Source organism: Mus caroli, unplaced genomic scaffold (assembly GCF_978045245.1).
Source record: "Mus caroli unplaced genomic scaffold, Mus_caroli_1 scaffold_3, whole genome shotgun sequence".
NCBI lineage: Eukaryota > Metazoa > Chordata > Mammalia > Rodentia > Muridae > Mus > Mus caroli.
In genome coordinates, this window is record NW_028227258.1 from 148,462,772 (window position 1) to 148,478,014 (window position 15,243).

Here is a 15,243-nt window from a genome sequence, read left to right on the forward strand (position 1 = left end):
AGGTCACTTTTTCAATGTGTATTTCATTTCCCTGCTTGTAAGTGATAAGCATAGGTTCAAATAGGCAGAGTAGAAAGGAATAGTGCCATGTGCACTAAATTCCATACTTAGGGGTGGGTGCACACATTCATTTTCATATCACTAGGGCACCATTCAGTGTCATCAATAAATTAGAAAAACCCAGCTTGATTCTAGGGAATGTCATAGATACTCGAAATTATGAATCTCGAAAGGATCATAAAATCGTGAACTAGAAGAAATGTTAAAATGTAATAAAATCTATTTCTTCTATGAAGACTGGCTGAACATAAACCAACTCTAAAAAATGGAGACAGTCTACTTATTCTAACCCATGACTATGTACTGTAAGGAAATCACACAAAAGTGAAAGAGGACTCTGAAATCTAGCTGGAGCACTTATGCTAAGATGACTATAAGATAATATGCTTGAAAGTTTGATGCTTGTTTTAGAAATAATGGTATCTTTCTAGCTGTGGACAGAAAGGGGGAGGCATGTTAAGTGTGCTGTTTGAAACCAGGAGCTTAGGATCAGGAGCTTACAAATATAGCTCCTAAGGCAGTATTCTAACAATGAGCAACATGATTAAAAGAAAGAAGCAATAGAATGAGGACGTACGAATGAAGGTAGCTACAAAGTACATAGTAAAATAATGTAGGACCCCTGTATTTGAAAACACTTTCATTCATTTGCTTTCCTAAAATACATCACTTTAAAATGGAGAGAAAATGAAAAAAAGTTACTGGTGTCCCCTGTACAAGGCTATGTTAACAGGCAAATGAAGCAATTGCATAAAGTCCTCTGGGAACCAAAATAGCAAGTATGCATTGACCACCAGTGCCTAAAATTCCACACAAGGTATAGTATACTCTTGCTTGTAGTCACTACCTGATCACACAGTGGAAGATAATGAAGTGCATATAATTAGGGTTTTTCTACTTAAATATAGTGAAAAACTCTTCAGTGGAAAAGTATACATTTTATACCATTAGTATGAGCAATACATTGACAAAAGCAAAGAATAAGCCTATTGTGCAAATGTGTCATGAATAAAAACAATAAGATGCCAGAATGATTTGATGCAGTTCAATGACAGAAAGAAATCAAACTATAATAATAATAAAAGGAAACAATATGGAAGCTACGCCTAAAAAATGTCCATAATATTAAGGAAAAAAGTTTCCATGGTGACAGAAGTGTAAGGTCTTTACAGGACCATGTTCTAACAGGTGTCCACACATGTCTACACTCTGGGCATCAATTTAAAACATTTGAAATTTATTGCATGTAAATTGCTTTTCAAGTACATTTTTGTTTCTGGTTCTGTTTTATCACTGATTCTAAGTAACACACCTTCCCCTCTTAAGGCATAAGTTGCTTCATTCCCTCTGAGGCACTGCCTCCATTCAGGAAGGCTTCTTTGGAAAAACAATGTGGACTTTTGCCACTGCCTGTGTCCTGAGAGACAAGACTTTAATCTTCTTCATTTCTGTATCAAGTACAACAATTTCCACATTGTTAACTCAACACAAATTTGCCTGAGTGCCACTTGAACAAGTCAGTTCTGCTCCAGTGAGTGTGACTGTTGAACTTGCGTTGACCACTTTTGATTTGCAAATTGTCTGTGTCACACTTTGAATTATGAGAAAATAGGAGTGGCTTTATCACTGCACTGGTCGTCCAAGGTTAAGTGAACACTTGTAGGCTGGATCCTATTTGCCAATTTTTCTCCAAGGTGCTCTTGTCTTATATGACAGCACTTTCTGTGTCTTTTGAACAGTTACTGAATTTACTTTTCAGATCAATATGGGCCCCAGCCCTATGTTTAATATCATTGTGAAATGTTAACTTATATAGTTATTGTCAAATGATAGAAGCCCAATGTTTAGAAATAAATAAAAGGTACTTGAGAAACATAATAGTTGATCTTTTGGTAAAGTGCCAGCTGATGTTGATACAGGATACTCATGGGTGGCCAGTATCACCACACTCATTCCTTCTGCAGGATTCTGTATTTTTTAAGTTGCCTAATCATTTCTCCTTTTACCAACCTACCTCTCAGCTCATGGACATATGCTAGAAAATAAGTATCATGTGAGCAATATTGTTACTGTATGAATTTCTTAAGTATTCATTCAGGGTGAGGCACCAACCCAGAGTTGGACACAGCAATATCTCTCTGAACACTGTTATATAAATCCAAAATCAATCTTCATGCCTAAAAGGTAAGTAATACTGTCTAACTTGTTTTATAAAGAAAACCAATATGTAGGCTAGTTATTTCTTGTAAGGCATAAAGTATGTGAATTAGATCAAAAGAATTAGCATTGTTCAAATATCCATACCACTTAAAGCAACTTATACATTCAATGAAATTTCCATTAAAGATGATATTCTTTGAAGACTTAGAAAACTACTAGTTCTGTAATTCCTATGATACTAAAGGACCAAGAAAAGAAATCACAGAGAAAATCTGAAGGGAGTAATCACATTGTGTGGCCTCAAAAAACACTGTAAGTGTATATTAATGAAGGAAACATGATAGGATGCACAAAACCTAGCAAAGTCTTGTTTCAAATATATTTACAAAAATAAAATTTAGAGTTTATGACTGGGTTTCAAATGTTTCTATGATTTAAACAGTAGAATTCTTCATCTTTATAGATTAATGGTATTTGTTAAAATCGACACTAACACATAGCTAAATTCTCACAGTGAAGAGATTGGGGCTCATCCAGAGAACTGTGGCATTCTAAATATTTTTTTCTTCCACAAAAGAGTCTGGCAATGTTTCTCTTAAGCTAATGCTTCATTAGACCTTTTGTCCCTGTGGAGATAAGATCTTATAATTCCTGTGCTGAAATCGGAACCTTACTGCCTAGCACAGTGGACATTACAAATGTGTTTAATGACCATTTGGTGAACAAAGAGGCAGAATTATGAACACTCACTGAACCCTCTCATAATTGTTCTATTTCCCTGGGATTTGCCACCTGCAAATTCCTGGTGTGGTTTTGTGAGTTTTCCTAGCCACTTACTTTTGTACATAATATAATTTTATAGTTTAATACAGTGTTCACACCCTGCTCCAGAAACTCACTTTTTCTTTTAAAAACAAAATAGTAAAGCAGAGAAATTATATTGTCATCCATCTTTTATCATCACAATCAAGTACTTTTTCTACCAGTTCCCAAAATAAAATGCCAGTTAACCTGAAAATAATTAAGACAGTGACACCTTTAAAATTCCCAGAATAAAAAACAAGTAAACATAGTTTTTATACATGATAAGTGATTTCAGTACACTTTTAGAGAATTAAAAAGAGATAAAATTTGTAAATTATTTCTGTTCCACCATCATAAATTTCATGATGTCTTTTGGCATTAATTTCTTTAAATATGATAAAAACTACTGTGTTTCACTATATATATATATATAGTGATATATATATATATTTATATTTATATATATATATATATATATATATTTCATCTAAACTATGTTGGAGTAAATTAAAGTTTATAGTGGTTGTTGAAATAAAATTAGTAGTTTTAATTAAATAAGCAAAGTTTAAAATCATGACTTTCTGTGGTTAATTACTTATATCATCTGTTCTCTTTTTCTACTTAAATATTGTTTTTGAAAATAAGAATAGAATCACATCATTTCTTCCTTCCATTTCCTTCTCCCAAACCCTCCCATATACTCCTTCACTTGCTTTCATTTCATAAACATTTTTCATCGATTGTTTTAATATGCATATATGCATATAAATGACTAAATATATAAATTCAACCTGTTTAGTTTGTGTGTGTCATGGTTTACCATTTAAGAGTGGATAACAGCATGGTGTGTTCTTTCTTGGGGAAAAAATATTTCTCCTGCTCTCATCAATCCTTGGTTTTCTGTGGTTATCTGTGCAGGGTTAGTGTCTCCTAGTCTTTTAGCTGTTGCTTTAGCATGTTTATTGTTTTCTTTACTCAGCTTATATTTGGACACTTAGCTTGGAGAAACATTCTGAGCACCTGGTGTTACTAAGATCATGGTCTCACGGCAAATTCTCTGATCTCTTTCTTGGAACATCTGTCTGCTCCCTCTTACAGGAGACTGCCTTTGCTGATATTTTGGGAGGTTTTTATAGATGTTTATACTGGAAGCTGTTCTGTTAAATGGATGCTATTGTCTATGACACCACAGTTTTCATAATTTCATGTCTCATTTTTAAGAAACAAGCTTGTAAAATATTAGGAACAGAATTCATGTTTTTTTAATATAAGAAGAAACAATTTTATAAGCAAAATAACTTAGAGTAATATTTAAATTTTGAGAAACATGAGATTATTATTGGCAGCTTTTCTTCAATGAGGAAACACAGATCTCATTTCTGGACCCTTCAGAAGTCAGGATACAAGTTATATTTTGAACCAGAGAAACAGTCTAGAGAGTGAAAGCTACACTTACATAAAAGAGGATGTTTAATGAAAGCAGCTATCATATAATGATTAGAAAAAATTGGGAAAGAATATTTTTTTCATTTTTATTAGGTATTTTCCTCATTTACATTTCCAATGCTATCCCAAAAGTCCCCCATACCCATCCCTCCACTCCCCTACCCACCCACTCCCCCTTTTGGGCCCTGGCGTTCCCCTGTACTGAGGCATATAAACTTTGCAAGTCCAATGGGCCTCTCTTTCCAGTGATGGCCTATTAGGCCATCTTTTGATACATATGCAGCTAGAGACAAGAGCTCCGGGGTACTGGTTAGTTCATATTGTTGTTCCACCTATAGGGTTGCAGACCCCTTAGTTCCTTGGGTGCTTTCTCTAGCTCCTCCTTGGGGGCCCTGTGATCCATTCAATACCTGACTGTGAGCATCCACTTCTGTGTTTGCTTGGCCCTGGCATAGTCTCATAAGAGACAGCTATATCTGGGACCTTTCAGCAAAATCTTGCTAGTGTATGCAATGGTGTCAGCGTTTGGAAGCTAATCATGGAATGGATCCCTGGATATGGCAATCACTAGATGGTCCATCCTTTTGTCACAGCTCCAAATTTTGTCTCTGTTACTCCTTCCATGGGTGCTTTGTTCCCAATTCTAAGAAGGGGCAAAGTGTCCACACTTTGGTCTTCGTTCTTCTTGAGTTTCATGTGTTTAGCAAATTGTATCTTATATCTTGGGTATCCTACATTTTGGGCTAATATCCACTTATCAGTGAGTACATATTGTGTGAGTTCCTTTGTGATTGGGTTACCTCACTCAGGATGATGCCCTCCAGGTCCATCCATTTGCCTAGGAATTTCATAAAAGAATATTTTTAGCTCTGGTAAATATTACAAAAATATATTTTCTCAACTTTATTTTCATATGTACAACACAGCCACATGTTTTTTAAGTATATATGATGTTAAAATATAGAGGAGGAAGAATGGAGAAAAGATCTGTTAATTTCACATAAGACATAAAGAAAAGAGTGAGCTTTAGATCCACCTTTGTTGGCTAGTGCTATAATCTCTTTAAATGGCAGGGTGAAGCTGGACAACATAACCATCATCAGCTCACTCTGGAAGAAAGAGAACATGCTTTATAAAAGAGAAATGGTGCTCAAATGAATCTGAGCTGTTTATACAGAAGGAATTGGGAGTGCTATCAGTTTATAATCTATCATTTGGAGACCTGGGCTGCAGTAAATGCTGAAAGAAACAACCTCAAATGCAACTCCAGGAGGTTCCCAGAAGGCAGAGTTGCAATAAAAAGAGCCCTGATCCCCCTGCTGAACTTCTCCATGATTTTTTTTTGGGGGAGGGGGATCATATATATGACTGCAGGGAGACTTGAAAAGTTTGGAAAGGCAAGTGAGAGTTTATTAAAATATAATTAGAAATCCAACAGATCCAGAAAGACCAAGAGAGGCCACATGTATTAACTGTAAGGGTAATGACTGAACCAAACTCCTGGTCATGAGTAAAGTGTGAGGATAGAGCGAAAATTCTTCCCTTACTGTAGGACTGTAAACAGAAGAGATTTAAAAAAGCTACCAGTAGCAAAAACCTACCAAATAATCTATCTTATATGGGAGATCTTTAAGCTGCAGGAGAGAGAGATAATGGCCACCTGTCTGTGCTTCTATAGCTAGGGCTCAGGCTAAACAGGGAGCTGAATAAGAGACAATCTATAAGGCACTCACTTTACTAGGGAGTAGAAATTTCAACATTATCCTGTCTCTAAAACCCAAGGCTCCCTGTGCCACCCAGAGAATCATCCTGACCAGGAGAGAAGCTGATCTAGCTGGAAACTCAGGTGTGAGTATATTTGAGAAAGACTGGTGTTCAAAAAACAAAAACAAACACAAAAACAAAATAAACAAAAACAAACAAACAAAAACAAAACCCCCCAAAACAGGGTGAACTTCAGATTAGATGTGAAAATCCACATGCATAGGTGGCTAAAAGCAGAGCTGCAGAATAAAGTGTTAGAAACAGCAGTTTTCAACCTATGGGATATCAGATAGTTAAATTATGATTTGTAACAATAGCAAAATTAGATCTATGGATTAGCAATGAAATTATTTTATGGTACAGGATTATAAACAACTGTATTAAAGGGCCATAACATTAGGAAGGTCAGAACCAATGGTTAAGGGGTGAACTTCTTTATAGCCATGAGCAATGGTCCTTCCTTAACCTCAGACACTGACACAACCAAAGAAAACAGTGAGAACATATGGGACAAAAATGGGGTCCTGCATCTGTTCAGGGCTAGGCCCACTGGCCGCAAGACAGATGCAGGAAGATTGACTGTGCAGACAGACGCCAGGCTGCTTCTGGGTGGGCATTGAACTGTAAGAAGCCAAGGGGTTCCAGCTCTGGGGGTGGGAAAAGGTGCAGTTGTGGGGGTGGTCCCACTGCTGGAGACTGGCTCAGACTCTCAAGCACCACACATCTTGCTGGGGGCTGCTCTGTGGTCCCTGGGATGCATGGAGGCTAGGGACAACAGGTTTTCAGTCCTGGACACTGCAGACGTTGCTGGGTGTCTCAGACGAACTGAGAACAGGTGTGGACCCTCTGGCGGACTCTGGCCCAGGGACTGAAGGAAAAAGAGTAGGAGAAGAGCTCTGGCAGGTTAACTTTGGGATGAGAGAGTCTGGCTAGCTTAGGCAGCTAGCTTGGTGGGCTGCTTGGTTTGGCTGGTAGCCATGGCTGGAGCTCAGGGGGGCCTCCTGGCGAGAGGTTAGATGCTCAGCTCCTTAGGGAAAGACCTGCTCCATTGCTCAAGCACAGCAACTCAATGAGCAGAGACAGTCCATGGTTTTAAGGTGTTTGTTGTATAAAGGCAGAGAGAAAGAGTGAGAAGGGAAGTAGAGGGCATCCATGGCCATGTGGAGAGATGGAGGAAGGGAAGACAGAGAAAGGGGAAGCAAAATGGCAAGAGTGTAAGAGCAAGAGGGTAAGAGAAAGAGGTGGCAAGCAGCTCCTTTTATAGGGAGCTGGGGCTACCTGGATGTTGCAAGGTAACTGTGGGGATAGAGATTAGACAAAATACCAGGAACTTGGGGCATTGCCTATGTGACTGATGGCTGCACACCTCCCTGCCGGAGGCTATGGGAGGCTATAGCTGTGACAGGAGCCAGGGGCCCAGGAGGCATGGCTGAAATCCTATCTTCCCATGAAGGGAGAAGTCACTGCCCACTAGATCTCTGGGAATCCAGGCCTGTGCTTGACTGGGAGCAGGCTGTCTGTATACAGCTCACTGCCCCACAAGAACACTAACTTGGGGCTTTAGGTTAAGATAGCCTGGATAAATATTGCTAGCATTCTACTCTTGTTTAGCCTGGTTGAATGCCAGAGAAATGTAGTTACCTTTCTTTACCAAAGTTGAAATAAGCCAAGGGCTAAGGAACAACAGCCGCTTGAGGTCTCAGCAAAGGGATCCCATATAGAGGAGTTAGGGAAAGGACTGAAGGAGCTGAAGGGTCAGCAACCCCATAGGAAAACAACACTATCAATCAACCAGACCTTCCAGAGCTCCCAGGGACCTAACCACCAACTAAAAAGCAACCCATGGCTCCAGCCACATATGTTGTAGAGGATGCCCTTGTTGGGCATCAATGGGAAGAGAGGCCCTTGTTCCTGTGAAGGCTCAATGCCTCAGTGTAAGGGAATGCCATGGGCGAAGGCAGGAGTGGGTGGATTGGTGTTTGCTTGGGGGAGCACTCTCATAGAAGCAGGGGGAGGGGAGATAGGATAGGGGTTTCCAGAGGAGAAACTAGGAGAGCTGATAACATTTGAAATATAAATAAGGAAAATATCCAGTAAAAGAAAAGAAAAATTATTTTCATGAAAAAAAGAAATATTATCTATGATTTACAAGTTACAATTTATTAATTTATGATAAATAGACATTTATTTTAGTTGTAAATTTAAGAAATAAAAGATGATAACATATAATGGGTTAAATAAAATAGGTTCTTAAATTAATTTCTTTTTTTATGATTTACGTTTTCTTTCTCCCTTTCCTGCCTTACTAAAGCGTCTTACATACCCTTCTTTGCTCGCCTTCAATTTTATGTCCACTTTGTCATTAATATCTTTCTACCAGATCACACATACATACATCTAGTTTTTAAGTAGATACAAATTTGTTTCAGTTTTTATATTATTTGATAAATTTTTATGAGTTTTTGAACCATTTCTTCCTGTTCTCTCATTTATTTGTTTGATTTTCCTTTTTCTGTTACTTTTCTCAACTGCCCCCTTTCCTCAATTCCTCTTCTTTTACATCCTAATCACGAATTTTAGCCTAAGAGTCTTTGAGCTCCCCATTTATCCCATCATTATTCTAGCTCCTTTGCTTTCTAATCTTACTGATAGTGAAAATGCAATATCCAGTTGCTTTTGTACAACATTGTTATACTTGAATTTTTGTCAGAACATTTTTCCTTACTGCTATCTATTTCTTCCCTCCATGTGATAGAAGATATCATAAGCATAAAAGTACATTGCATACCAAAAAGATGCACATTAAATAAAGGGTTTATAGAAGATTTTATGTCCATTTTCCCACATTAGTATAACATTTCCATAGCTTTGTCTCACCCAATATTTATTATATTGGGCTATGTTTTCACTACTTCTATTTTATTTAAGAATTTTATAATGAAAATATATGAACTTTCTCAAAGGCCTTCCTGCATCTGTTTAGATGAACATATTTTTATCTTTGAATCTATGTGCTATATTGAATCTATTGATTTATGAAGGTTCATCATTCTTTCATTTCTGAAAAACAAGACTAAACTTTTTTTTTCTTTTTCTTCTACAATATAGTCTGAGGCAGGACATAAAGTCTTTGTACTTTCATTCATTACATTCCTTCCAGCAAAAGGTATTTATTCTCAGGTTCATCCTATAAATGACATATGTATGCTCATCCACCACGAATAAAACAGTTTGGAAAAGTAAGATTATCTCCTTTATCAAAACCTGGGGGAGGGGGAGGCATTTCTTCAGACAGAACAGGGCCTAAGTATCCACTAGAAGGCCTCTCTTCTATCCCCTCTCTAATTTGGCACTCAGTGTGAGATGCTAACCTGGATTCCATCCCTGTCCTGGGCTCATCTTGGACTGGTGACTCCTGTTTTCAATTCTATGATCCCTCACCATATCTGGGCACACGGGAGTTTGAGAACCACAGCTTCAGCTTCAGTCCCAATGCCCACTGTTTCTTGCTTGCTGGGACTCCTAACCTGAGCAGTCACTCTTACATCCCAGTGGAGGCAGAAAAGCAGACTGAAACATGTGTTAGTTAATTTTCTCAACAGTAGTGAAAAATCCTCACCAAGCACTAGAAAGAAGACAGGGATTATTTTTGCTCACAGGTTGAGAGTACAGTTCAGTATGGAGTAGAAGGCATAGCTGCAGGAGTGTGAAGCAGCTGGCCACACTGAGGCTAGAGGTTTAGTAAGCAGAAAGGGATTCTAATATCACATCCTCTTTTGTATTCATGTTGGGATGAAAACCCAGGCAATGATGCTGCCCACACTGAGTATGCATCCTTCTTACCTTCTTCAATTAAAGTTTTCTGCTCTAATAGAGTCAGTGGTATGTTTAGGATTGGTTTGAATCTAGTCAAGGTTAATTAATACACATGCACACACACACACACACACACACATACACACACACACATATGAAAGTAAGAAGGGTACTGTTTCAGAAAATAAAGAAGACTTTAAGAAGAGGTTACATGATAGGAGAGAGGCGTGGGATGAATATGATCAAAGAAAGACTGTCATGAAATTATAATGAAACTTCACTTTATATAATCTATATTAAATAAAAATAATTATCTATCAATAATAAAAGCACATAAATCTTTCAAATAAACAGAAGACTAAAGTAAAACCAAGAAAGTTAAAAAAATTTTCAGACAATAGAAAATTTTAGAAAGAAACATTTTAATTATTAGAATTTTAAATAAATACTCTGGGAATGTGATTGAACAAAATATGTCTTTCACACTTATTTTTTATCCCATCTGGTAACATTCAACTTAAAATGCTTTATTTTATTTGTTGATGTTCTAGAAATCAAACCCATGACCCCTTGTTTGCTAGACAAGTATTCTGACACCGAACCATGTATGCCAGCTTCTCAAAATGCCTTTCTGGAACTGGCAACATTCTTTAGAGATATTATTGTATATACAGAATTTTGTAGTATAAGAAATGTTCTTCTCATAAAATTTCACATTTTTAAATAAGCTTGAAAATGCCTTTGTACCCATTGCAAATTATGGAATTATTATTCTGAGTAGGTGGTGATTAATTATTTTGTTGAATTAATTGCACATGATCTCCATGTCTAAATTAGATATTCTAATTAAAAGTATGCATCTAAAGAAAATTTTAGAATGAAATATAGCTTTTAAGAAATGAAAGAAATCTAATATTTTTTTCTATTAACTTATACTGGGGCAAGCACCATGTCAGACCCTTTACTGCTTTCATTGAGATTTTGATCAAGTACCATGAAGACAAGGATTTAGTAACAATGTAAGATAAATATAGTAACCAATAAAGAGAATAAAATTAATGAAATAAGTTAAGCAAAGAGTGCAAAGGGACTATATGCCCCTTGCTGAGCACATGTGGAGAGATCAATATGATCTAGAACTCTGACCAATACACTGTCAGCAGGTAGCTGGGTTTTCCAGATATCTTGCTCTGAAAACTTAATTTATCTGATACTGTCCCTGTGGGCAAAATTAATTATCCATCTCTCATACCCATTTGTACTTCTTGAAAAATTGCTTCTAATTAAATCCTGGGTGGTTCAAAGTAATTGACTTGGCATTGATCATATGCATATACACTAACAATCAAGGAAGACAAAATAACAAAAATAACTATTTGATCTTTCTGATTCAGCTCATCGATATTTCTCATGAGGTGGAATATCCAAATCAGAATTAGAAGCAGGTCAACATTGAATGATGACTGAAATTATTAAGAACTACTCTAAATCTATATATCTCCCTGAGTCTATGAATAAACTGATAATTTACTTAAAAGTTTCATCCAAAGCTTTAAATTATATAAGAGGTTAGAAAACAATGTTTAAAAACATTCTAGAAAATATCTATATTTTTAGTTATAATTGAAACTGAGAAAAAATTTTACAACATGAAATCAAAAGCGGATTAATTTAACTAAATTGATTTAATTAAATTGCTAATCAAGTTTATAAATAGCTTAATGATTTATGCCAAAAATGCCTACACTATATATTATAATTGAAAGAAATAGTAAACTCAAATGATTAAATTAAACTACTTTCATTAAGAAAATTTAAAAACCAATATTATTAATGGTTTACTATGTTCATAGAATGGATATTCTATCTTGTGTCATTTCTTTAAATCATTTTTACAAGTAATTCAAAACTATTGTATTCAAAAATTATTTTCAAAAATATATCCATAAATTTATTTTCAAACATTTACATGAAAATATGAATGATTTAAAGCAGAACAAACAACTCTGATTAAGAAAAAAAATCTTTAAAGATTTTAAAGATACAATCACTTTTGGACATTTTATTAAAATAAAGTAGTAAAGTTTCAGTAAGACAATTGATGACAGAGAATAATCCCCAAAACAAACCTGAACTAGTCTCAGCTTTTTGTTTTATTTTGACTGATGCTCTAATGTAATTTGATAAAAAAGGAAAACTTTTTAAACAAATGGGACTCAGGATGGGGAAATAAGAACATCAATATTTACATAAAAACAATCATATATATAAATAAACTTCAATAAATTATAAACCTAGATGTCAAAAATCCCAAATATCAGGGCATCTTGAGCAAATTAGAGGAGTCACAGCCATTTTCGTGATCATGGTACAAGCAAGTAGTTTGAATTCTGAATACAGTATCTATTAACTAATTTGTAATTTTATCCAACCTAGTATAATTATGTAGATCTATTAGGGTACATGTACCAAGAAAATAAACTCTAAGCAGATGCACATGAGGATGAATATAGTTCAAAATTAGCAACCAATTAAACTAAACCATATTTTAATAAAATACTGAGGTAAGAAATATAATAAGCACCTTAAAAATGTTCAGTGTTATCAGAAATATATGAAGCCCCAAATATGCATCTCTTTTAAATAGGTCTGAGGCTATAGTACAATTGTAACATTATGAACCACATATAAATACATAGTACATTAAAACTCACAAACTGATGATGAGAGTATAAAATGTCCAACCTAGAAAAGACATCTTGAAATTTTCCTTAAGACTTATTTTTATAGTGCTTTAATTTTTAAGCAAAATTAAGAGATGCTGACATATTCCATATAACCATATTCCAGAAATGCATGTCTCTTAACAGTAAATATCATCCCTACCATAACTGCACATTATTGATGTCATCATCACCTCAGTTCGTAGCTTGTATAGGCTTAATTTTTGATGCTACACATTCTATATATTTGATTTAGCACCCACAAATTACCAAGCAATTTCTCTTCCCTCAAATGCCATGGAGTTATTGACAATTACCGATAGCTACCAATATTTCTACTGTTTTCACTGATTTATTTTTCTAGAATCCCACAGCGTACTCTAGATAGTCTTGTTTCAACATGAGACATCTGGATCCATTAGAGAGGTGTGGGGGGAGATTCCCTAATTATTAGGGTAAAAAAAAATACAACAGAAGCAAATCATTGGATGAAGATATAGGGGTGGGTTTTTTCAGGTCACAGGAGGAAGAGAAGGATACATGTTAGAGAAAGAGCTTTTCAGCTAGTCTATGGAGTGGAGAAGAGGGACAGTATGTAGGCCTGTGGTGGCTACTGGGTGAATTCTAATGTAAAATAGCTGATGAGTTTAGGATAACAGATTTCAAGTCCAGGGTTTGAGTCATATGGCTGATTTTAAAATATTAAGATTGTGTGGTGTTTTCTAGTCTTGACTCTTCAGGTAGGCAAGACAGAGGACATAACCATGGAATGGTGGTTGGCTGGGGTTGGCTCTGCCGAGGCTCTCAGTTGGTGGAAAGTGAGCAGAAGCTCCGGGCATTCTCAAGGAGGAATGGAGCAGCTTAACAAGCCAGTGAGGGGAGCTGGGTGAGACTGCCATTTCTAGCACTGCGAAAGGAGCAAGTCGTGGGAGCTGAGGAAGGCAGGTTGGTTGTGAGAGGCTGGTGGAGCTAGCTTTGAAAGCTTGAAAGAGCTCGTGCAGAGCTGTGGAGAAAGAACTAGGATGAATTTTTAAATTACATGCCCTAGAGCAGCCATAGAGCAGGAAGCGAATTGAGAACCTCCATAATACCGGGCTGTGAGCAGCCTGTTTTAAAAGCAGTTAGTGATTGATGTGGCCTAGCTCATTAAAGGTAGTGTCATCTGTAAGCTCATACTCCCAGATTCTATAAAAAGGCAGGCTGATCAAGCCAAAAGGAGCAAGCCAGGAAGCAGCACTACTCTGCTTGAGTTCCTGCCCTGCCTTTCTTTGATGATAAACTGTGCTATGGAAGTCCAGGCTGAATAAACCTTTCCTCCCCAACTTGCTTTGGTATGGGTTTTCATCATATCAATAGAAACCTTAACTAAGACACAAAGCATGGAGTCTTTTCTAGAATTTCACATAACTAGAATTACAAGGCTTCTTCAGAAGAGAAACTCTGACTTGACTATTATGAATAAAAATTTCTTGTGTGTCTTCTCAGTATTTGCATGCCTCCTTCTCTATTAATGCCAAATAGCATTCAGTTTATCTATAACCTAGTAGTTGGTTTCAAGTTTTGGCCACTATGGGTGAAATAAATTTAAGGATGTCTTCAGGCTCTTATGGAGGTAGGCTATTTTCATCCTTTCAGAGGTCAAGGAACATGTGGCAAATATATGCTTGACTGCAGTAAGTACAATGTGTCTTTCAAGGTCACCCTACCATTTTACAGTTCTGCTAAGAATGAATGAGCATTTCTGGTTTTACTCAAACTGTCTGCCACTTGGTGCTGTCAGTTCTGGACCATGGTCTTCCTAATAAATCTGGTTGCTATTTTAATTTCCATTTACACACGATGACATGTCACAGAAGTGATTTGTGTTGGTTAATATTTACTTCAACTTCAGGGGATTTCAAAACACATTTCTGGTCATAAGGATAAGAAATAGTCTAGATTGGAATAATTGAACCTAGTAGACTCATTTAACTGTGATTAGTGGTACCTTCTAATTGACTAGAGCTCCAATTTTTCTTTCTTTCTACTTCTTCTCTGTCAATTCAGTGTTGCTGATTCATGCATGCATTGCAATGATTTTCTTACTAGGTAAACTGTGAGCCAAAACAAATCCATCCTTGGTTATCTTGGTTTTGGCAGTATTCTTTGAATTGCTGAAACTACTTCTTATATACTTATTTGTCAAGGGTATCCCTGCTTGATAAGTTATCTGCTAAGGTGCAGAGTATTCTTTCTTTACCTAAGAATGGTTTTACAAAGTGAAGGTAACTTTTTTGTGAATTTTCAAAGCCCCAGTCCTCATTGCAAGTTATTCTGTAATAATTTTTTTTTGTGAAATAAACCCAAAAGCATATAAGTGCTACTACCTAATGTCACTATTGTCTAATGACATAATACTAATACTAATAATAAAGAGTTATCTAAAGTATCATATTAGAAGCAAACAATGTAAGTTGCTTAATAGAAATCA